Genomic DNA, 25,403 nt, shown 5'->3' with positions numbered 1-25,403 from the left:
ACATTAATGTTTAATATTTTGAAAAATAGGGAAGACCGCTATTTCATGAATGAGATTTGTAAACAAAAACATGAAATTTTATTTCTGCCCTTCAAAATTTATCATGGCACATTTTTTCAGTTTTCATGTGCCTGACATACTAATTCAGGATTAATTTTGCAGTGTATGCCCTAACAAGTGTGGCTTCTCAGAACTCCTGGTGTAGATATTCACGTTTGCTACAGTATAGTCAAAACACTAAATATTAATTTGCTATTGAACCAGGACCAGAATTTTATCTTTCTGTTCTAGGTAGAAAAACAATATTTATTTGGTAGTCTAAGAAAAATATTTCATTATGGTTTAAAATATAAACAACTATAGCAAACATTAAGAAAATTCTACAAGCGTATTCAGTTCTTTCAAGTAGAAAATTAACCCCTCTTAGCATTATTAGTCACAGTATGACGTCTTCTAGCTCTCTCTTCCCCCCAAAGGTTTTCTATCCTCTCATTTAATTTTAGAAATGGACATGTGAAGACATCTAATCTACTCTTTTTATTTTATAAACGAGGAAACTAAAACCCAGAGAGGTTAAAAGCCTTGTTCAAGGTGACAGCTGTAGACATGGAACTAACTAGGCTTTTTCATTGAACCAGTGCTTATTTTTTCCTAGACTTTGACATTGGTATCACTTTAGGTAACTCAGGGCCTAAAGTACCTATTCTTTTGTTAGTCAAAATCCTAAAACAACACAAAAACCTTAGCATACATAAAAGATAATAGCAGTAAGAGCACTGATTGTGTAGTATGTGCTAAAGACTCTTAAATGTTTTACATGTTAATTCATAATTCACAAATAAATTAACTCATTTAGCAATAGAATGTGGTTGGTATGTTTATAATCTCTACTTGCAGATAAAGAACCTCAGGGACACAGAGTGAAGGAAGGTTTGGGTTTAAAATATAAAATGAAAGCAATGAAGACTAATACCCCATTTACTTGGTTCAGCTGATATTTAATGCCAAGAAATAGTGGATTTGTGGGAAGGTTAATCTGTACCTGCCAGTTCTTCTATTTTTCCAAAATAAACTGAAAGTCCAGATTTTTATATGATACTATTACAGGACATGCTTTCCCCCTAACAGTACCTTCCAAATGGTAGATTATTCTATTTTTTACAAAAATCAGCACTGATTTCCAAATACTAACACACACACCACCACCACCACATATCCCTTTGGACTAGCATTAAGACCACAAAAATATTCATAAAGTTTGAGGATGATAACATTCACTACATAAAACTCTTCCCTTACCAAGGTCAAATATCTAGGGAGTAGGAAAGGCAGAATTGGACTAACACTAAAATTTGTGCACTAAACTATAAAACCATGTTGGAAGATATAAGTTTCATAATACGTGATGCACAGACAGCACTGAAAAAAGTAGAGAAAAGTTTTATTGGTAAACTTTCGGATGAGAAAGAATGAAAAATGATCCAACTACATAAGAGGGGAAAACTTTACAGAATAGAGTAGGGACTGTAATGTAGACAGTGATGGCGTATATAACTTAGAGAGTTACAGAGAACTTTCATCCAGCCTTTGCCTCTCAACATACACCGCATCCAAATGGGGCATAAAACCCATTCATTCCAGGACAACCAAAAATTATCCCAGGGCATCTTCTGTTTACTCTTAGCTACTGTTCATTACCCAGTTTCCATGGCTGCTGGACAACAGGGTCATGCCAATTAATAAGTATTTAGTCTCTAGAATTTGCATTCATTTTTCCTTAATAGACAAAACTTCATTGTTCTCTAATTTCATTGCCTCCCTCAACTTTGAGCAAGGGGTTCTCTGTCAAGATCCTATGCCTTAAGAGTGTCTCAGTCACATCCATTCCAGAAATTGGATCAAAGTCACAACCATAATTAGGTCTCTCATTTAACCAGTCCTTTTCAGGTGTCAAGCAATACGTTTAAGTGCTTGAAATATATCTTCTCATTTAATCCTCAGATCTCCCTTAATTATTACTTCCACTATACAAATGAAGAAACAAAGCTACAAATGGATTTAAAAAACTTGCTAAAAGCTACACAGCTAGAAAGGGGAAAAGCCTGATCTCAAACCTAGGTTTGTCTAACTCTAAAATTCATGCTGTGAACCACTGTACACTGCTTTGCCATATCATGATGAGAGGGTTGCCATTTAGTTTATCTGAATCCAAAGTCTTTGGAATTCTCCATCACTGTACTTGATCTAAACTTCTAACAAAAACAAATGAACATTCCCTCCCTAACATCAAAATTAAAAAAAAATAGTTTTTTCTACTAAAGACATACTAAAATCCCCAAATAAGTATTTTTACAGAGGCACTTTAACGGATTAACTCTGAAAACCTGATTTAAGATCAGTTAGATCAATCAGATCAATCAGAATGTTAAAGTATGTTTGAGGAGTACAACCCTCCTGCCAAATTTTGCTGAACAGATCATTTAAAGCCACTGACACATTCAGAGTATTTTGGTAGCTTTCCAATATTTCTACAAAGCAAGGATTATCACATGAGGGTAATACCTTCACATGCTTGATTTGTAGGTTTTGTTTTAGACCAATGTAAAGGTTTGTATGTACATTTGAGGTGTTTCATTCAGCTAGCAGTGGTTTGTGGTGCTTTGTTTATGTTTGAGAGTAATTTAGTTAGTTTAGTTCCTTCACAACCTCCTTTCAAGTGATATTTGTTTATAAGCCACAAATGCAGTCACATTAATCCATTTTGATAAGCTAAATAAACCCCTGCAGTTTGTCCATGATGCAGCCCATATGTAAATGAGTTGTATATTCTTGCAGGAGAGACATGCACAATTTCAGTCTAGTCATCCTTGCCTAATGTGGCTGTCAGGTGTGTCAAGAGCAACAGATGCTTGTATGACAAAGGACCTTTTTATTCTGGCTAATTAAGCAGTTGGACACACCCGCCTGTTAACGGTTCTGCTTTGTACAGCCAGCTCTGGCTGAATCATGCGAATCTACAGCTAAATAGGCCACATTTTGAAAGAAGGCTAATTAACCCCTAAGAGAAGGAAAAGAGTATTGCAAAACCCAGCTGCTGAAAACAACAAGATTAGCATTTCTTCAACCTGATGGGTAAAACCTAGGCAAAGCAAATGTGTTTGGAACAAACATGCATTATTGCAAGTTTCAAGGCATTCAAATATTCTTTGTGGAACTTCCTGAAGATTATTTAATACACTCAAATTCACAGTTGGATTCCTTTTATCGTATACAATGTACATGTCAGAATAAATGCTTTAATAGTCTGACCTAATCAATTACTTATCAAACAGAACTATATAACTGGGCTAGCTTAAAAATACGTAGTATCCATCTAATTTTTATTGCAGATTTTTCATCCAGAAATAATTTGCTCTCCAAAAAAGAAAGGTCTACGAAGTTGGGTACCACTACACTGACTATATTGTTTTTTTGCACCGAGGAATGTAATAGGTTTTAATTTAGTATAGAAAATAAAGACCTGTTATTTAATTTTCAAGAACAACAGAATTTCCTTTCTTTTTACTTAGTATAGAAAAACAAACAATGCTCATTTCAATTCTTACTGGAACCAATTAGCAAAATTATGATAGTCAATTTACAGCTTTAATAAAAATGTATCACATCTAAAATGTGACATTCAAGAATAAATTATTTAATTAGAACTGATCACACAAGATCACAAGAATACTATTTACAGGAAAAAGTGAAATTTTTCTTTTTTTCTTTTTAAAGATTTATTTATTTATACAAGCACTGGGTACAGTCAGAAGTGTGGGAGGGTGAGAGAATTCACCAGAGCCAGAGCAGGGAACAGAACAGGCAGATGGGCCAAAATACACTGCTGAGGGGAGCAGTGTGGCAGGAGAGGTCTGCGCGCCATGTGGGACCCTTGCTGGTGGCCGAGGATCGAACTGGCGCTGCAGAGGCTGCAGGCAGCTTCGCAGCCCAGCGCTAAACTGCTGCGCCACCAGGGGAGGCCCCAAAATGAAATTTTTCATAATAAAAAATTATCATTTTTAAAATAGTGATCAGGAATTTAACATTGGTATACTTTTACAGAGAAAGGTCTCAAATCAAACTGAAATTTTACACCATAAAAACTTTATTACTAGTGCATTACCATTAATGCATTCTTGAATAAGTATCAGAAAATAAATATTAATATACATAATGCCCATATCAATTATAATGTTAAAATTATTTCAATAGTAGGTTAACTAGAGACAAAAAAGTTTACTCTAACAAGAACACCTTAAGTATATTCAAAAAGTATGTAAGTGCTTATATTTAGTTTATCATAAGCAGTACAGTATATTTTATTATTATTCACAAATTGTAGATCCTTTATATTAGTAAAATTTATAATAAATCTAAAAATATTAGGTAATTAAAATAAGCAGTGTTTTTGTGTGAAAAGAATTGCCAATATTTATTTTCCTGAGTATAAAATTAGTATGAAAAGTACAAAGATTTTTGACTATTCTAAAGTAGATAATGAAAAATATTAAAAGTATTCCAATTCTTCAAAAGAAAACTGAGGATACTAAGCAACTTTCAAAGAAGACAATAAAATGTAAAGTGATGGCGGCATATTAGAAATTATATAAATACACACATACATATGGCTTAAATATTGATGTGATAAATTTACCTACAAATAGAAAACATTATGACGTGGGTTTTCCCATCACATCTAGTACAAATGAAATAAACCAGTTAAAAGATATAAACTGTAGCCAGCATTTTTTATTTCAAATATATCTCTGTGAAAAATATATTCATTATAAAACACAGGGTCTTATCAAATAATAAATCAAGAAACTGAAGGGATGTGAAAAGAAAATTCATGATTTTCTATATTATAAAAGCTCTGCTTCTTTACTTAGGTTTGATATTGTAATCCGCATCACTGCGTACAGTTAATCTTTTGTACTAAACAGATCTGCAAAAAGATGATGGAATGATAATAGTGTAGACTGTTCGGCAGTTATCTTCCCGTGTTAACTGATGACAGTGATTAATCCTGGAGATGATTAATCAGCACACTGGTAACATATACAGTTGCCTGGGTAACTTTTTTACTTTTCAAACAAAGGTTTTTCTATTACCTAATTCTTCCCTTGACTCATTATAAGTTATGAAAACTGTTTCTTTAGGAAAAGAAAATCAAATTAAAGTACTGGAATTGGTTTTATCTTAAAGGACTAATTACTTTAAAAACAATCTATTAATATATTGCTGAAATGATATGAGTTATTTTAGGAAAATGAAACTAGGTGCTTGTCCAGTCAATTGCTGGTGCCATCCAACATTTTTCTCACTGACATTCATGAATAAGCAAATCAGTCTTAACTAAATGACACATGATTAAAAATGACAGCACCCAAATAATCTCTAAGTATCCTATACTCTTTTCTATTTCAAGGAGGCCCTGAAAACAAAATGATGTAATATACAGAAAGATTCTTTCCTTTGTCTGTGAGAGAAAGCTACAAATGTTTCTCTCTCCCAGTCTATCCAATCCTGAGAAAGCCAAGAACCTGGAGGGCAAAGTATTTAACAATCAGCGCACTTACAATCAGAAGGTGACAAACAATGAGTTTTTTAATCATAAATCTATTCAGTTTCATGATTAGAGAAACAGTAATATCATTTTTTAAGTACTTACTATGTGATAGTGCTTGGTATACATTTAAACCTAATTTGACCCATAAATACTTATTCCGACCTTACGGGAAAGGAAAGTAAGGTTTAGAGAGATGAAGTAACTTGCTCAGAGTGGTGGAACTATTACAAGGTAAAGTCAGGATTCTGTCAACATCACTCCAATGACACTCTGTCTTTAGACCCTAGTTGGTCACAGAGAGATCAGCACAGTGAGGCTATAATGAAAGCAAGTTTAAAACGAGGGTCACAGTTGGTGAATACTTTGGGCACTAAGAAAGAATTTAAACTTGGACAAATAAACACAAATATCACCTAGCTAATAAATATGTACTATGTCTAATATGTGATCAATGTGCTCTTTTATGAAGTCATCAAAGCTATAGTTTTTATGACATGGAAAATTATAGCATAGATTAAGAAATCTGCACCTGTGTTCACGAAATATTTTATAGATGACAGGAACTAATACTCATATTCTTTCAAATTTGTCCTAAATAAACAAACAAGAGCTCAGTTAAATTAATATATATATATTTTAGATAAACACTAAGATTTTCACTCAAGTATTGCCTATAATAGCTAACAAGCAACAAAAATAAAATTAGGAAACTATTAAATTGTTTTATATCCCTATAATGGAATGCTGTACAGATTTATGAAAGCCAACATGAAAATTTGTAATATTATAAACATAAAAAGTAGATTGCCAAATAGTATGTAACCTAACAAGCAATTGTATTCACAGACATAATTGTGTACTTTGGAGAAATTCTTGAAGCTATACTACAGACTGGGCAATGGGAGGAGACATGGACTCTTAAAATATGGACTTCCCAAACCAATGATTATAAATTTTGAGTGGTCTCAAGTTTATCCTGGCCTTACTGATCAAAAGCCACATAGGCTCCAGAGGCCCAGCTCACCCTGGGACTGTCCCAAAAAGAAAATCTTAAATTCTATAACCTAAGACAGTTCTTGTAATCTCAAAAATACCCATAAAGGTAGATTTTTATCTGTTCAGTTGTTAGGCAAAAGCTCTGTCTCTATATGACACTCAAAACTTCCAGGAGGTTAAAAAACAACCTTTTCAATGTTTCTAATGGAAAAGACCTTTTTTCAAATTTATCTGGAGATTATATCCACAGATCCATTCATTGTTAGTTCCATGACTTTTGTCATTTTCTGCTAAAAGAAGGAAGTAATGAGGGCCTCCCCTGGTGGTGCAACGGTTCAGTGCTGGGCTGAGAGGCTGCCCGCAGCCTCTGCAGTGCCAGTTTGTTTCCAGGCCACAGACGAGGGTCCCACAAAAAAAAAAAAAAAAAAGAAGGAAGTAATGATAATACACATTCTCAAAGTCAAATATGACCCCTTCCGTATGATACTGCCCTATATATGTATTCTACAAACCAGAATCAAAAATGAATTTCAATTCTGCTTCCTTGTATATAAATTGAGAACTCTGGTGTCTCTTCCAGAGAACTCAAATTAAAGAGAGGCTAGAGGTAGGGAATCTAAGTATCTAGTCTCATTAGTAAATAAATTTCAGAACAACTCTAGTGTTAGCTGTTCACTTTTCCTAAATACCCTGAATTTTACACACTTTTCTCTTCCCCCCCCCCCATATTCACTAGTAAAGTTTTCTCCACAAACATGAAGTACCTATACTACCTTACTGGGTTGAGAAATAAGATTATGCTTGCCAATTAGAGCTCCCAAGTGATATTATGTTAGCTAGAATAGGAGCAAAGGGAAGGTAAACAACAGGTGAAAAGGCAGCATTATTTAAAAAATCACAAAAGAAATGTATGTAGTATTGTTACAAACAGGATTTCCTGTAATTTTACAGGGAATAGAGGCAAGAACAAGAATTTTTAATTTTCTTAACACTACAAAAGGCACCAATGACAACTTTCTTCTTAGATTTTCTTGCCCACACATGATATTTTTCTATTTTTTTCTCTATCTCTCATTTCTTTTTCTTTTTATAAAAGTGGAGAATAGAGTCTTATACAGTTCCTAACTATGCTAATGACAGGTTCAAAGAGATTAACACATCTAAAAGAGGAAAATAATACTGTGGAATAACATGGCTAATAATGGAAACAATATACCCCATTTGAAATGTACAGCATCTTAAAGAACTGAATTCTCATTACTGCCATTTTTTGGCAAATGTAATGAACATGGGTGTGGGTGGGCTGGGGGAAAATCTATATATTTACACACAAATTCTGGAAATACTGTAAAGCAATGCTATTAATCAAAGAAATTCTTACATTAACTTTCATTATAAAACGCATACTGAAATACAGACTTGGAACTTTTGGAAGTCTTTAAACTTGGCCAAATTGGAAAAAAAAAAAACAAAAAACAGATTGAAGTAATTAGCCTACTTCATATACTAAGAAACTTAAGAAAAATTATCTCTCTTTCAATCAGTAATACTTGAAATAAATCAGGTACACTGAATAAAAGGCACTGTTATTTTGGAATTTATTTTAGGAGAACTGTTGAAGACCTCTGTGTATAGCTATCCTTCCAACTCTGTCTGCAGCATTTTCTTGGTTCCAAAAACAATAATTCATTTCAAAAACTTATTAGACAGATTTATCTTCTAAAGAGGGTTATCTTAGGCTACATCATAATCTTTAGTTAATACCTCTGAGGGAGTTATTTATATGCTTAAAATCAATGAAAGTTCATTATGATTTTAAAAGCAGTTGTCATGTATTTTAAGTGTGAAATTTTACTCAAATGAATTTTATTTCACATCTTCTCTCCTCCTCTTACACTTTGATGACCTTGGGTGCGGAAAAGAGGAGGGTGTCAAACTTTATTCCTGAAAGTACATTAATAGTAATGATTCTATCCCAATCCTTAATTTTACCATCAAACATTCAAAAGATCTTTACAGTTACCATCTTCATTTTTGCACTATTGACATGATTCCTGATGTCTTGGCATCTTGTTTCTGCCACATGACTGAAAAGATGTCTTTAATGAAGTCACTGAGGAACAATCTCTCAATCTATAAATTCTGTGATCTTAGTTTCCAGACTCACTATACTATCAAATTACACTTGAAATTAATAAGTTTCTTTCTTCTTGAAAAGCTCTTCCTCCTTGCCTTCAGAGGCATTCCATTCTTCTTATTTTCTTTCTATTTGTCTGGCTAGTCTTTCCCTGTTTCCCTCAAAAAATTAATTTCTTCCCTTTGAACACATAAGAGCTGAATTTGGGGTTTCCCTTTTGCTTTCCCAAACTGTTTTTGAAGAATTAAGTCACAGCTATTATTTGTATGTGAATAACCACCAAATCTCTAAGTCTAGTCAATTCCCTTCATTCTAGGCTACATTTCTGGATTTTTAGCTACCTGTTGAGTTTCTTCCTTGTAGTCCATCATGGTTATAAATCAAACTGTTACAATTAAACCATCAAAATCCAGCATAAATTTTCCTCATTTCTATTATACCAATCACTAGTAGCTGCTATTTCATGTTGAGGGAAGGGGTGGGAGAGCAAGAATAGACGCTTCACTTACAGACTTACTGCTCTCAGGTCTGCCCTCATTGTGTACAAAATCTACCAAGAACCTAGGACAAGATCCTGATTCCGTTATCCTTCTCTCTCCAAGAAGCCTAAAAGTAAGAACCAATTTTTTTCCCTCATCCCCCACATTTAATCAACCTTTGAAATCACTGTTTCTCTTAAAATCCTACTCACATATCTCTCTTTCTAGAGTTCAAGTCACTCCCTACAATAGGCCCCTCAATGCCCTCAGGAACAACTGAAAATTTCAAATTAAGAATTAAAAAGTGATTTAGAATATAGCTGCTGCCTATCTTCTGAAGAGTATATACAATGTACCTATATGGAACTTCCTCTTAGTTCTCCAAAGCAAAGGCCTTTGAACCAGCAATTACTGCTTGAAATATTTTTTCCTACCAAGCTTCTTTTATCCTCACTTCATCCTTCTGTTTTCATGATGAATTCCACTTTGCCCAGATAGCCTCCCAAACAACCACCACTCTTTCCCGGTCTTTAAGAAGATATAATCTGGGCCTCCCTGGTGGCATAGCTGGTTGAGCGCAGCGTTGTGAAACTGTTCACAGCCTCTGCAGCTCAGGTTCTATTCCCCGCCAGCCAGGGAGATTCCCACATGGTGCGGTAGACCTCTCCTGTCTCACCCGCTGCTGCTCCCCTCAGCAATGTATTTCGGTCATCTGCCTGTTCTTCTCCCTGCTCTGTGTCTAGTGAATCCTCTCACCCTCCCATGCCTCTGGCCAGTACCCCAGCTCTTGTGTAAAAATAAATAAATCTTTAACAAAAAGAAAAAAAAGAAAGTAGAATCTAGTCTCTTTCTTATTGTTCCAGAGTATAGCAACTATCATGAGATTATAAGCATAATGAGCACACAGATTATATTTATTTTCTTCGCCTACAAATGTGCAACAGTACTTAAGATGCAGATGATCTTCAGTTTTTTGAATAAATAAATCCACAACATGAAGAAGTTCAAGACCCTGATGAAACATTACTCTCAGCATGCGCTGTATCAGAGGTATTAATACTTAATTATTAAGATTTTTAAATTTATTTATGCATACAAGAACTGGGGTATAGGCCAGAGGTGCAGGGGTGAGAGGATTTACCAGAGACAGAGTGGGGAGCAGAAGAGGCAGATCTACTGAAATACATTGATGAAGAAAGCAGTGAGACAGACAGGAGAGGTCTGTAGCACTAGGTGGGTAAGCTCCCTGGCCAGGGATGGAACTCATGCTGTAGTAGCTGGTAATAGCATGATAGGGCTGAGACTTTAACTCCTGCACCACCAGGGAGACCCTGGTATTAATACTTTAAAATTCTGTACAAATATAATTTTACATGAGAACCATTTTCAATCAAAGTTATTCATTAGGAATGTTCCCTGACAACTTTCTAAAGTTACTTTACTTTCAATTCCTATTATGTCAGAATTTTACAACTTTCCTATTCTAACATTTATAAGTCTAAACATATTTTGTGTATAATTTTTAATAAAAAAAGAATAAAGGTTAAATTACACAAATGAGCAAATTAAGTCTTCAGCTATTGCTCTGAACCTCCTGACACATCATTTCCTGTGTTTTAATCAGTACACCCCATTCAACGAATTGTGGATTCAGATCTAATGTTCTAATCATGTCATTTTTGAAAAGGTGGCCTGGTATACTTCCTTTGTTTTTATGAGACAGAGCACTAGAGATCTTTAATTTTCATAGCTGAAATTTGAAGAATAAGTAATTAGCTTAATAGTAATTGTTCTAACTTCATCATTAATTAACCACTTGAAATTTATTTGAGCTTGGCAACATTCAACTGACATTCTTCTATATCCCCTTAACAAATCATTGAAACTTTTCACAAAAAGATATTATGGGAAGTCTCTAGTAAAAAAATAGCTAACATTATTGCAAGGACTTTAAGGGTCTTATTTCTTCTGTCTAGAACTCCTGTGAAATATTTACTATTATTATCCCATTTTTTTTATGGATGAGAAAAGCAGGGTATAATTCTGCGAATCCCAAGGTCACATAGCTGGGAAAGGTTAGAGTGAAGACTTGCATATAAAGTCCATCTCTCAAGTCCCAGGACCAAAGTTTAGTGGTTTTTTTTTTCTTTCCTTTCCTTTTCTTATTTACAAAACCAGGGGATCTTTGGCACAGGCACCACAGGTTGTTAGTCCCCGACCTTTACATATAGCCACAAATTGCTTTCAGTAACCCATGAAAAACATATTTAACTCTATTACCTAATAGCATTGCAATCAAGGATGCTAATTATCACACAGAGCTTTAAAGAAGGTTACAGACTAAAGACAGTGTTTAGAGAAACTAAGTCCCATAACAATGTCATAGAATAATCTACTTCAATACTACCTTGATTTCTGTTTGGGCACAGGACCATCTTCCCTTCGCATATATCAAGAAATTCATCCTACACCTTGATCAGTCAAATATTCATATGGGACATATTTTTGCTACAGTGATCAGAATAGAGAAAAGTAAAAATTTCTTAATTCTTCCCCAGAACTTTTTATTGAACCTGGTCAATATCACAGAAAGTATATCACAACACATGCAAACACACAGAGTCAGAAGACCTTCCAAATGATCCCAACTTTGGCCATAGGGTAAGATAAGAAACAAACAAATAAATACCTAGAGATCCCAAAGACGCTTCACTTACAGACTTACTGCTCTCAGGTCTACAGAGGTGGTGATGGGGGTATGCTAACATCAGATCTACTTTGCAAAAAATCAACTGGCTAAAAATCACCTTGCCAACTGAAAATTTCTTTGTTTTAACCATTGTGCTTATTGAAATAATTTATATTGCATGAAAAAGTCTTAAAAGGCCTTTGAAGATTTCTCAAGGTCTTAATTTACGAGAAATTCTGCAGTAAGTGAGTACTGTAGCCTACCCAAATCTACATTCTGATTTTTGTCATTTTCTGAACCACTGACTTCTGCAAATGAGAATTCATTTAAATCAAAGAGCTGGACATATCTTGAATGCTAAGGAGTTAACAAAATGAGAATGGGGAAGGTTTATTTCTTACAACATACTCTTAATCCATTAAATGAATTCTGTAATTCTCTTAATTCACAATTTGTTAACTTAGTTCAACTAGATGAGTATGTTGCTTCTGTTATAAAAGTCACTAAAACACATTCAGTATATGAAACATTAAGTGGTAAATTTGGCATTCAGACAAATATTTCTGTTGCAACATGTCAGGTAAATTTTCAATAAATAAATTGAAACTTCCCACCCAAAATTTCAAGTTTTTACAACTATTCTATATACTATGATTTGTGATAAACTTTAATATGTAGTTAATACAAACGTATGTCAGGCAGTTGATAATTTGAAAAGCTGGTCTTTAAGTAAACTGACAAATCACAGTACAAATAAAATGGCCATTCAATGAATTGCTTTTACAAGAACTATCCATCCAGCAACTTTATCATTCAGTAAATTTTAGGGAGTGGGGGAGGAGTGCAATGATTGTAGTGTATAGGTTTTCAGATAATTGGCTTGTTTTCCAATATCAAAGCATTTTAGAGTTACAAAGTATCCAGGTGATCAGCAGTTCAGACCCCATTTCTTAGGGAATGAAACTGATAAACCAAATGATCCATTAGTATCAGAGTTGGCATTATGAACTCAGAATTCCCAGTTCTCAATCAATGGTCCTTTCTAACACAATGTGGTTTATAAGAGAAGAAAATAGGCAGCACTGCAAAAAGAAGTAAGCAGGCCTGCCAGAAGCTCAGAGTGTGCTTATTACACAATGAAAGAAATACTCATAACATGGAGAAAGCAATCTCAAAATAAGTGGGTCTCTTAGATGTTTCCAAGTTTTTTTTTTTTTCTCACAAAAATGAATTAGGCACTGTTTCAGGGTATTTAACAAGATATCAAGTAAGGCTAACTATTGTGCATAGAGATATCAAGTAAAATGATGTGCTGGATTTTATATTCTGCAGTGATTCTGGATTATCTTGTAAACTTTTTTTTTCCTCTCAAATGCAGGTAGTATCTTGATGCTTTACATTCAATATTTTATTATTATATGGAGTACCTGAGTGTTTCAGGTTCAGAATGTTATTATTACATCATCTCTGAATTACTTACAATACACAAACTATGTTTACACTGAAATAAACCAAACAGACTGATTTCTAGTTTGCCAGGAAGAATGGGGAAAGCAAATTCAACACTTCTGTAACTGCCATAAAAATAAACAGGAAACAAATTCTGAATTTTCACTTGCAGCAAATAAGTGTAATTTGGGGGTGTGAGATGGAAATCTTTTAAATGTAATGGTTTGTGTAACAGCTTTTATAAGGTGTACTATTCACTGTCAAATAGCATGAAATGCTCATAAGGGTAATCAGTTTTACATGGCAGGTTTACAAGCTTTCCACGACTTGTACTATTTATCCATGTTAAAATGTTTTGCAATTACCTCTTTACATATTATATTCATGCTTTCATTTCAAAAGATTTATAATTTGTTTTGTACAAATGTAACTGAAAGCAGTTTGATTTCTTTAATCATCTGATTCATACTGTTGGCTTTTATTAGCTCACAAATTGCCCACACCTACTTTACACAGAAGTAGTACTTCTGCAATATTGAACGATATTAAAGTAAGGTGGCTATTAATACCTCCTAATATAACCTACTCAAGAATTATATTTTCTATACAACCTTTCCTATGAAAGCAATACAAATGATTTTATTTCTGTATACCCAAATAGTAAGCTAACATTTATATAATATATTCAAAACTATATAGAAATATGGGCTGATTACTTAATCTGTTTCCAAGGAGTCATTTCACTTACAAACCAGATTTACAAGAATGGTGTTTTCTAAATGTAACTGTTTACATGTAAAAAACCCATTTCCTTTCCTTATACGTTTTCTCAACATTGAATAATATGTTCTCTTTAACACAACAGAACGAATCAATCTTCCTCTTTCCCTCTCTTCCATTCCCTCTGTCTTCCACCCTTGATCTCTATCTTCTCTCCTTAGCCTCCCATCTTTTTCCTCTTCCTGCTCTTTCCATCCTCCTAAATATAAGGACATAGTCAAGCCATACACCAACAGCAGCAATATAACAGCTCCCCCAAATTGCCCTAAGTATTTAAGCCAAGTCAGTAACATACCTTAAATACAGCAATCATTTTTCTATGAATTGACATCTAATTTTGACATTATTCATAAGGTTGATCTTACAGTCACACCATTTCAGTCATTATAGATATCAAAATAATAAACAATTTTCCAATATTTATATATAAGCTACATGGCCAAAGTATTTAATGTATCAAAACAAAGATTACATGAAATTAGATCAACCCATACCAAATATCCCTGGATTGTACTTTCCAGACTACAGTTAAGACAACTAAAGGTCAACACTAGATTAGATGTATTACTTTATTTTATATGACTACATTCAGAGCAATGTGGGCTCAGAGACTCCAAAGCTGGACAAAATTGTCAATACATTGACCTTGAGCCTTGTTTTGGGTCATGATCTGTTTGAATCTCCCTAATGAAACTATACCATACCACCTTACTAGGGATATTATACATTACAGATTTTCGTTCTTAATATAACTCCAAGGCAACTCTATTTTTAAGTGCATAAATAGTAATTAGCATTAGAAAGATAAAAGAAGCAGCGGCTTGGAACAACTTAATAAGGATTTACTAACTTATTTTGCTAATGTTTCTTTTTTTTTTAAGATTCATTTATTTATTTATTTATACAAGAACCGGGGTACAGGCCAGATGTGCAAGAGGGTGAGAGGATTCACCAGAGACAGAGTGGGGAACAGAACAGGCAGACTGACGAAACACACTGCTGAGGGCAGCAGTGGGCGAGACAGGAGAGGTCTGCCACGCAATGTGGAATTCTTGTCTGCCGGCCAGGATGAAACCAACACTGCAGAGGCTGCGGACAGCTTCACAATGCGGTGCTCAACTGCCTGCGCCACCAGGGGAGGCCCTACTGATATTTCTTATTGAGAGAGTTCTAAATAACAACATCATTTTCCCAAGATAAATATAATGAGCAAAATATCATAAAAAAATATACAAAAAGTGACCTTGGCATTTTCTAAAGTTCAACGGCTATTGCTCCTTGTAGGACAAAAACACCTATAAGTTTCTGAGGTGGCCCCCAGAGATGCAATGTAGTTGCCACAAAAGCTACAACCTGGTTCCAAAATATAGGGGACCAGCTTTTTTTAGGTATGCCAACCCTATTAAAAAGTTATTTTTAGAAAAAGAGGGAAAGGTATGACTGAACTTCCAGAAAAAATTACTTTTAAATTTTCATTGGTTGCTGGCAATTCTAGTCGATTTTCTTCCAAACTGCATACTAATACTACTACCACCAATGCTAAAATTCTTTATTGTTTAATGTGACAATAAAATAGGACAATTGTTTAAAATTAATATTCTAGCGCCTCCCTGGTGGCACAGGGTTTGTTAAAGTCTCAGCACTATCAAGCTATCACTAGCCACTGTGGCATGAGTTTGGTTGCCGGCCAGGGAGCTGACCCACATGGTGCAGCAGACCTCTCCTTTCGCGCCCCCTGCTCCCCTCAGCAGTGTTTCAGTAGATCTGCCTCTTCTGCTCCCCAGCCAGCTCTGTCTCTGGTAAATCCTCTTGCCCACTCCCCCACCCCCCGCACCTATGGCCTAAAACCATAGTTCTTGTATGCATAATTGAAAAAAATCTTTAAAAAAATAAAGTTAAGACTCTAATGTGTTTTATACTGATGAATCTAAACGTGATACATCTTAAGTTGGTTCTTAAAAGCACAGGCTCTATACATAAAACCTTACCTCATTCTAAAAAGAAAACCCAAAACTCCAAAAACCCTTTCCTTGGGAGAAAAAACCTTCTACAAAAAAATTATCATTTTATAGCAATGTCTAATTTTTTTCAGTTACAACCTTTACTCTTAAAGAGAAATTGCCTGAAATCAAAACATCTACAGCTTCTTAAGAGAATGTTGAAATTCTTAAAGCACAATGTAGAACTTTTCATGTGCATTCAATTTACTCAGTAAGTTATTTTCTTAAATCTTATAATACTCTATATTAATTAACATTAATACCTTAGGTGATTTATGTTCCTTCCTAAGAATATACAATCAAATTATTTTTACAGGGAACTTAAATTAATATTTTAGGGCTATCACATTATAGTTTATGATTTGGGTTACTCAGGAAGGAATGCTCTTTTCCTTTATTTTATTTTACATGGCCCACTTTCAGAATTTTGATTACATTTTTTTTTTCATGTTTGGGATTAACTTGTAGGAGAAAAAAACCTCAACAGAGAAAAATATCTGAAGCTACTGTAGATCCTACACTCAGTTTCTTGGAAGACTTCATCCCTGTTTTTTTGTGTTTTTTTTTGCTTTGAAGACAAGGAAAAAAGGCACTCTAAATGTGGAGTTTAACTTAACTGTTCACTACTTCAATGCCTTCACAGTCAAGATAGGTGGAGCAAATATTATCTAAGTTCTGTAGTATAACAATTCTCTTAGCAATTGTGAGTAAGGCTGCAGTGGAAAACCTTTCATGTCCTTTTTTGCATGATATCTCAGTGTGGGAAGATGAATACTAAGTAATAAATTAGGAATCCAAAAAAAAAAAAAAAACCACAACAACCACCTCCACGAAGAAAGGCAAGGCAATATTAGATACCCAAAAGATTCTCCCAAAATACAGTTTTCTTATATCTGCAGTACCTCACGTTTTATTAAAAAAATCATTTATTGAGGGCTCCTACCACAAAATTTCAAACTTTCTTGCAATAACCTTGTGAAATATGCATTGGTTTCCTCATTAAAATGGATACTGAGGTCCAGAAATATTGAACTATCTACCCAAAGCTTTACCTCTAGTAAAAAATAACACCAGCACCCATACTGGAACTTCGTCTGACTATAAAACCTATGTTTTCTAGCTATATTCCAGACAGATTACATTTTTTTAACGAAAGCTTCATTTCACACCTGAAATTTTCAACTGTTATAACATGTTTAAGAGGAAAATCATGTTTCTGAGAAGACAATTAAAAATTTAAAAGCACATGCCAGTTTGAAAGACCCAAAGACATTTGCTCACCAAAAGAACACACTGATTTAGAAGGGTTTTAAAAGGCACAATATATTTCTTGATCTATTTAAGTATAAAACTAATAAATTATGCACACAACCTATGCCCACCTTAAATTCAATCAATATTCACTCACTGAATGCAGATTATTGCTACTATAGGTGCTAGAAAGAAGGCAAGATAAGGACAGCATTGGCTTCCATGGCTTCCTCTTCTCTTTTCTCTTTTCTCCCCCTAACAAGGACTATTCCCCTAAGATATAACTTTGTCCTTCTGTGTTCCACTCTGCACACATTGTCCCTTAATTACTATTTTGCAACGTCAACATTCACTTGTATGTTATGATACCTTTGGAAAGTACTGTCTAAGGTCCTCATTTATTTTAATTCTTGTCTTATTACACAAACTCCGTCTTTATAAATGCACCACAATGATATCCAACATGATATTCTGCCTCACACCCCAACAGTGCTCACCATTCAACCTCTCTCTCTCTATCAATTCCTAGAAGGTAATATCCTTGAAGTTCCAGCCTCTTACCTTCTTGGAGCTTTATTTACTGCCTAGATCTTCTCTAAACTCTGAAGCAATTTAATAATTACATCTATTCATGGTAACCTGTCTATGTTAACTAATTCTTCCCTGACATGTGTACAGAATGTTTCAAGGACTAAAGGACAGTTTAAAGTTTAAAGAGATAATTTACTGTGAAAGTAAAATAATGAGCATTTACTTGGGAGCCAAGTAATAATTTCTAGAGTCCTTACATGGAAAGCACTTATTGTATGCCAAACATATTACCTTGTAAACACTATTTAATTTTGATAACCAGGGTAGAAAACAAAGATTACATGAGCAAACAGGATAACGCAATGAGGTGATTATTTTTATCCATAATTTAGGGATAAAATTGGAGTGGTTAACTTTTCCAGCATCATGTATCTAGCAAGTAATAATATTGGAATTCTAATCTGGTTCTTTGTGACTTCAACACCAGTATTCCCTATAGTATGCTATATTGGGCATGTTTCTATCATTTACTAAAGTTACCTTAAACTGAGCCTCAATATTTTCATGCAGAAAAAAGGGGGGGAAAGTATTTTATTTTTTTTATTTATTTATTTGTTTGTTTTTTGTTTATACATGCACTGGGTACAGTCAGAAGCACGGAGGGTGAGAGAATTCACCAGAGCCAGAGCAGGGAGCAGAGCAGGCAGAAGGACTGAAGTACACTGCTGAGGGGAGCAGCGGGCGGCAGGAGAAGTCTACGCGCCATGTGGGATCCTCCTCTGGTGGCCGGGGAGCAGCCGGGGGCAGCTTCGCAACCCAGCGCTCAACCGCTGCGCCACCGGGGAGGCCCGGGGGAAAAGTATTTTAAAAGTTTCTATAGGAGCAACAAGTCAGTAGGACAGTAGCTGAATTAATATGTTTTTCAGTTCCCATATATATGCCTGAACTGATTCCAGTATTGTCTTCATTCACTGATTGCCTCAACTACTAACAAGAATCACTGACTTTTCTTACACTATCCAAGTATAAAATTATGTGAAGGCATATTGTAAAACCTTACAGAAATCACTAAAAGAATAAACAAAGAGGTTTAACAATAAGCTAATAAAGGAAATAAAATGGAATCATAAAAATTACTCATTACCTAAAAGAAAGCCAGAAAAATGGGAGAAACCGACAACAGATAGAATAGAAAACAAACAGTAATATGGTAGTTTTAAACCTAACTATAACGCACACAAAACTCAGCTCAAACACATCAAAGGCAAAGATTGTCATATCAAATAAAAAACAGAAAGCAAGTGAAATGATGTTTATAAGAAGTCCATTTAAATATAACGATGTAAATAAAAGTAAAAGGAGTGACTTAATAATTAAGAGTATTAGATTCTTGGTCCATATTACCTGCATACAAAATTTATCACAACTAGTAACTATGATATTGAGCAAGATATTTACCTGCCAATGCCTCAGTTTTCAAAACTGCACAAGGGGAATAAATTGTAAAATGAGTATAAGTAGATCCTATCTCCTCAAGTGATTCTAAGGATTAAATAAGAAAATGCCTTTTGTGAGTTTTCAACATTGCTTGATGCATAGTAAAAACTCAAATGACAACCATTATTACATAGTGTTGATTTATAATTACTTAAGGCTTACTAGTCAAGACAATGACTTTAATGTTTTTAATTAGGTGACTTCAATTAAAATAGGGTATCAGCTCAGAAAAAGGGGTTTCTTCCAATACATACGTGCCAGAAAGAAAAAAAAAAGCTTAGAAGTTCTTTGAAAGTCAATGTCAAAACAAAGCTGGGGCAATTTCTTTTCAAAGCAAGAGATAATGATCCAATGAAATATTATCTAATACATGAAGTGTTTTTGGATAACCAACAAATAAATACTACAACATGTATGAGATCAAAGTTTCACCTACGGGTTGTCCTGCTACTTTCAACTATTCCTTCCAATATGTTCCATTCAACTAGAATTTATGGATTCAATATAATTTTTAAAAGACAAAACATTTATTTCTAAATTTGTTGTTAGGATAAAAAGGCACCATACAGCAGTACACCACTTGAACAAATACCATTTGGTATAAGAAAACAAAATAAATGTGCAACACATTTCACATTTTTTATTTTATGCAACTTCAATGCTTTCAACACTGCATATATTACTAAGAGCACAAAAATAGATGATGTACTATCAAATTCAAAGAATACCAACTTGATAAAATTATGTTTTTTATGACTTTTTCCAAATAATAAAAGAATAAGTTTTTATTAGAACAATTTCATGTATTTCATATGTTAAATTAAGAGAAGCATATATATTTTACCAAATCTCCAAATTTTCATATTTTAATAAAAACAACTATTTGTAATGCCTGCTGTCTTTTTGACATTTACACCAAAGCCTCCTCAGATGACCTGTTGGGCATGTAGTAATCAATATAGTAATAAACATCAAATATGTTGGCAATAATTCTGTTTTTGAGAAGTAGGTGATTCTATTTTCTGTATTATTAGTAGCATGAATGAAACTTTGGCTACAAACTTAACATTTTGAAACTATTCTTTTCACTCTTCTCATACCACCCAGGAACTTCTTCCTATTGCTCAAAATTATACTGAAACTTATCATGACGGTACATAAAGACACTGAGTGCAGAATAACTGGGCTAGGCAGATAGCATATAGGGGTTGGGGGGCACAGTACAACTTCTTCCTCTGAGTTGCCTCTTAGTCTCCATCCATCCTTCAATCAGTCATCAGTAGATTAAAGCTCACAGCATGAATGCTGTCTTTGAGTTTTACAAATGAGCTATACCTACAAGTAGTTTTCACCAATGGAAGAAGGATCAATGCCAGAACATTCCTGCCTGGGTTAAGTACTAACGGGACAATCTATACCTACATATAGTTGATGCTTAATGCTTATAGAGAAAACAGCAGAAATCTAAAAATAGAAGCCCAAAGCAAAGTAAGAAAGGGTAAGATGGCTTTAAAGGTTAATTGTGGATATCAATTATCATAGTAATCATTCATTAAATAATTTAGCTTGATATTTCCCATATTTTTTACATTTTTGCATAACATGTAATAGTCACAAAACTCCCTTGAATATTTTTTATTAATAACTATATATGCAGGTGAATCATTCCTGAAGTAACTGAGTCTTTGGATTTTTATAGTTGCATTAGTTCATTTACAGCTTTAATCCATTTGGATCATTCAGAAAAAAATATTTTTTATTATTTGCAACTGAGAGGGCAGGAACCTTATTCAAAGTTAGAATGCACAAGATATTAATGAGACTTAAACTGGTTTCAGAATTTGTAGCTAAATATATAGACTACAGAAATTCTGGTGTTAGATGCAGACATAATCTAAGTCTTATTATATATTGAATACTGTATTAATAAAACAATACAGAGAACTTGGATTCTGATTTTGCTATGGTCTTTTGAAGAGTGGTGACTTTGTTCTCAGGCACTGTAATTAATGACAGAATATCCTGAATTTGTCTTTTTCCCCCCTTATTTATTTATTTATTATTATAAATTTTATTTTTATATTCCCCATACAATTGTTACCCCCTTATTTTGACCCCAATCACTCCCCTCCCCACCACCACCCTCCATTGAGTGTCTCTGGTGTATTCCATGGTGTATATGTACCACATCTTCTTGATCCAGTCATCTATTTTTGGGCATTTGAGTGTCTGTCTTTTTAAGATGATTTTAAGGAAAGCCCAGGGTGTTTGTTTTTCAACCTCCTCTAGTTTGACAGTGTCAAACTTCCATTTTTGTCTTCCACATATATTTTGTTACAGTTGATAGAGCAAATCTAGAGTAAGCCTCACTCTAGAATCCAGTCCTTACTCCTGAAGTATAGACATTTTTGGTTCTCAGCTAGAGTCCTAGGATACTAGTAACATTTCTCTACTCTGTGGGAGACAGAACTCCAGTGTCCACCAGGAACTTTTAGTATATCTTCCCTTTTCCAGATCATTATTAGACATGCTTTGGTAAGCTGACAATCTTATTTTGTAAACATGTAGTCCATCTCCCAGCCAAGGACTCACAAAAGTACACATTCAGAATTCTGGATTCCCCCATTTTTTTAAATTTTCTCATTTCTGGTGCCCTGCTTTAGGTTCCAAATGTTTCAACAGCTCTGAACTCTGATCTCTGCCTACTTGGCTCAGAGGTAGCACTATTTCTATGTGGAGCAGGGTCCCTATGACATAGTCAGGAAATGGTTTCAAGGCAAAGAGCCAGGGCAAACATAGTCTCTTCTTATGAGCTGGCCTTCTCCCAACAATCATAATCTTGCCCTGCCTGTTATTCAATGTCTGAGAAAAGTAGCTTCATATTATTTTCTTCAGTGTTATCATTACTTATGAGAGGAAGGCTAGACCAGTACCAGTTACTACATCATGGCCAGAAGCAAAGGCTCTTGTTCAAATTATTTTAAACTATTCTTGTTTCCTTTCATTCTCTTAATTTACAAGTGTCTTCTCTCCCCCTTTCCTCAGTTTGTATGATTTACAAGCCTGAGATAAACGCACATATAGTGCCAAGTAATTTTGACAGAATGTATTAGATATTTAAGACTTCATGATGATAGAACATTGTGAAAGTATTTTAAGCTTTATATACTTTCTAAAGTTTAAGCAAAGGTGTTTTAATTTTGACTTTTTTCATGAATAACATCACAAGCTAAACATCAGCAATACTTTGCTACAACACTGACTTTCCTTTTCCTTCACCTGCTAAAGTATGTTTACTTATTTTTATTCATGTCAAAATTTCTTTAAAAAACAAGTAAAGAAAACCTCAAACTTATCAGAATTGTCCTCATTTTCCAATATCTGAGACTGGTCTGAGAATGTGTACTTGCTTCCAGAATAAGTAGATTAGAATCACAAGAAAGTTTTAAAAATCTTAAGAAGAACATTTAAATGAAATCGTTAGTCCACAAAGAAAGCAGAATTTTTGCCAAGCAAAGGTTTCTCAATTGATGTAGATACTTGATATGCTAAGCAGGCAAATGCCTGGAGATATATAGAAGCAATTCATTCATTAGGCACAGTGCTGAGGGCCCATAATATTTTCAGGGGCCCACGAAAATATTTTAATTTCTTTAAAATCAAAAGGGTGGGCCTCCCTGGTGGCACAAGGGGTTAAGTACTGCACTATGAAGCAGTCCACAGCCTCTGCAGCATGCGTTCAATCCCTGGCCTGCCAGGGAGCAACCCACATGGCGCAGCAGACCTCTCCTGACTTGCCCGCTGCTCCCCTCAGCAGTGTATTTCAGTCATTCCTCCTGTTCTGTTCCCCATTCTGTCTCTGGTGAATCCTCTCACCTCCCGCACCTCTGGCCTGTACCCCAGTTCTTGTATGCATAAATAAATCTTTAAAAATAAATAAATAAATAAATAAAGTCAAAAGGGTAACTAAAAAATCAAGTCAAATAAAATATTTAACATTTTCTCATCATTACTCAACAGTTAAAAATATAATTGTGTGTATACATATGTGTGTGTGTGTGTGTGTGTATGTTTTTGTATAGTTAAGACAAAAACTGGCAATTGTTTTCAGATTTATTTGATTCTAATGTGTGAAGTACCCAGGCATTTTTTCTTTTAAGTCCCTGAAGGTGCTACTCAACTCTAATCCATTTCTCTCTGATCTTTTTGGTTTGTCTGAGGGAATTCACTTGTAAAGTAACTGAATAATATTAGGTAGATAGTACTCTGAGAATCTAGACATTTCCATGTCCTCTTAACTTACTATGGGGTAAATGTTATCATCATGTTGCTTTGTATCTGCTTTATATTTGCTTTCTACAATAAATACATGGACTTGGTTCTATTCTAATTTCAAAGACCTCGATGTTTATGAACAGTCTACAAAGTCACAAATTCTACTCTAAGCAATGGGTTCCAACCCACAGTCCATTTGTCGAGCCAAGATCCCAATCAAATTGAGAACATACAAAGTACCAAACTTCAGCTGACTTAGGTTACCAGTGTCACCCACTTTTCTAGGTTCTTTTAAATTTAAATGCAATGACTTCTCAAGCAAGTAACTTTTCTATTTAAATGATTATTGTCTTATAATAATAGGAATTACATGTTTAGTGATCAACATAATTTTTGAAAAAGTCATTTAGGAGGATAAATGTTTTCAGTGACATTCAAAAGAAACCTTAAAGCAAACCTAATACATTAAAGTAGAATGCCCTGGACTGAAGTGACTTCAAAGATAGTAGGCTAGGAATTAATGATTGAATCAGCTTAGATCCCTTTGTTTCAGTGAAATTTAATTAAACAATACCTAGATCTTAGTTCTAGCTCAACTAGAGGTATATTATTAGAAAACACCTGATATTTTTTAGTCTCAATTTTCTCATGAATAAGGTAGACAGCTAAATATAAGTCCTGACAGCCTCCAAAATACCATGAGCATCAAAAGAATAACTGCTCAGAAACACTTCTGATGCTTTTTAAAACTACACATATTTATATTATCGTTATTACTATTTCACCATAATAGCACCAACATGCTAGCTCCTAGACCTGTCCTCCATTTTTTGTATTGTATCAGTAACGTCTGACTCATTCTTTTGAATACTTAAATGTGTCTTATATACCCTGATTTCGTATATTTCATCTGGATAACAGGTTTAGATTGTGTTAAACAACTACTTTCCAGGGGCCTCCTGGTGGGTTAAGATGCAACCTATGAAGCTATCCGCAGCCACTGCAGCACAAGTTTGACCTCCAGCCAGGGAGCTACCCACATGGTGCAGCAGACCTCTCCTAACTCGCCTGCTCCCCTCAGCAGTATGTTTCGGTCAGTCTTCCTGTTCTATTCCCCATTCTGTCTCTGGTGAATCCTTTCACCCCCCACACCTCTGGCCTGTACCCCAGTTCTTGAATGCATAAATAAATAAATCTTTAAAAAAAACTGATTTCCAAAAACATTTCAAATACAACTTATTCCATAAATAAATAAGTAAAATTTAATCTTTGTGGTATATTCCAAGTGATCTGTTTAAACGCTAGAGCAAGGTACAGCACACCTATTTTGTAAAGGGCCAAGCAGTAATTCTTTTAGGCAAGCCATTATAGTATGAAAGAATCCATAGACAATCTGTAAGCAAATAGACATAACTGTCCCAATAAAACATTCTTTACAAAAATAGGCTACAAACTGGATTTGGTTCATGCCACAGTTTGTCAGTCCATACCCTAAAATCATGCTTTACCAATTTTATGGTGATATTAATCACATGAGAATCTTAAAGCAAACTCTAATTCAGAAGATCTGGTAATAATCTCCCAGTTGACTGATGATGATGCTAGTCAAAGGACCATTATTTTTGAATAACAAGTTTCTTATGAGCTCCATGAAAAGGGGAGACATACCTAATTATTTAATGCATAGCCTCGATGCCAAGAACAATATTTT

General features: G+C 34.5%; 1 protein-coding gene across 23 annotated transcripts in view; it reads right to left on the bottom strand.

Moving 5' to 3' along the window:
• The window catches only part of RFX3 (regulatory factor X3), a 275,282-nt gene that overhangs the window by 166,486 nt on the left and 83,393 nt on the right, over positions 1-25,403 (bottom strand). Inside the window, exon 1 of one of the 23 annotated variants that reach the window (XM_037491515.2) lies at positions 19,379-19,490. The exons of the other annotated variants lie outside the window; for them this stretch is intronic. The gene's annotated coding sequence lies outside the window, so the exon portion shown is untranslated. Of the gene's footprint in view, positions 1-19,378; positions 19,491-25,403 lie in introns of those variants that run through there. 23 annotated transcript variants of the gene reach the window in all.

This window comes from Talpa occidentalis, unplaced genomic scaffold, assembly GCF_014898055.3.
Source record: "Talpa occidentalis isolate TD23 unplaced genomic scaffold, MPIMG_talOcc4v2.1 talOcc4.7, whole genome shotgun sequence".
Lineage (NCBI taxonomy): Eukaryota > Metazoa > Chordata > Mammalia > Eulipotyphla > Talpidae > Talpa > Talpa occidentalis.
This window is presented reverse-complemented; position numbering and strand designations above follow the sequence as displayed.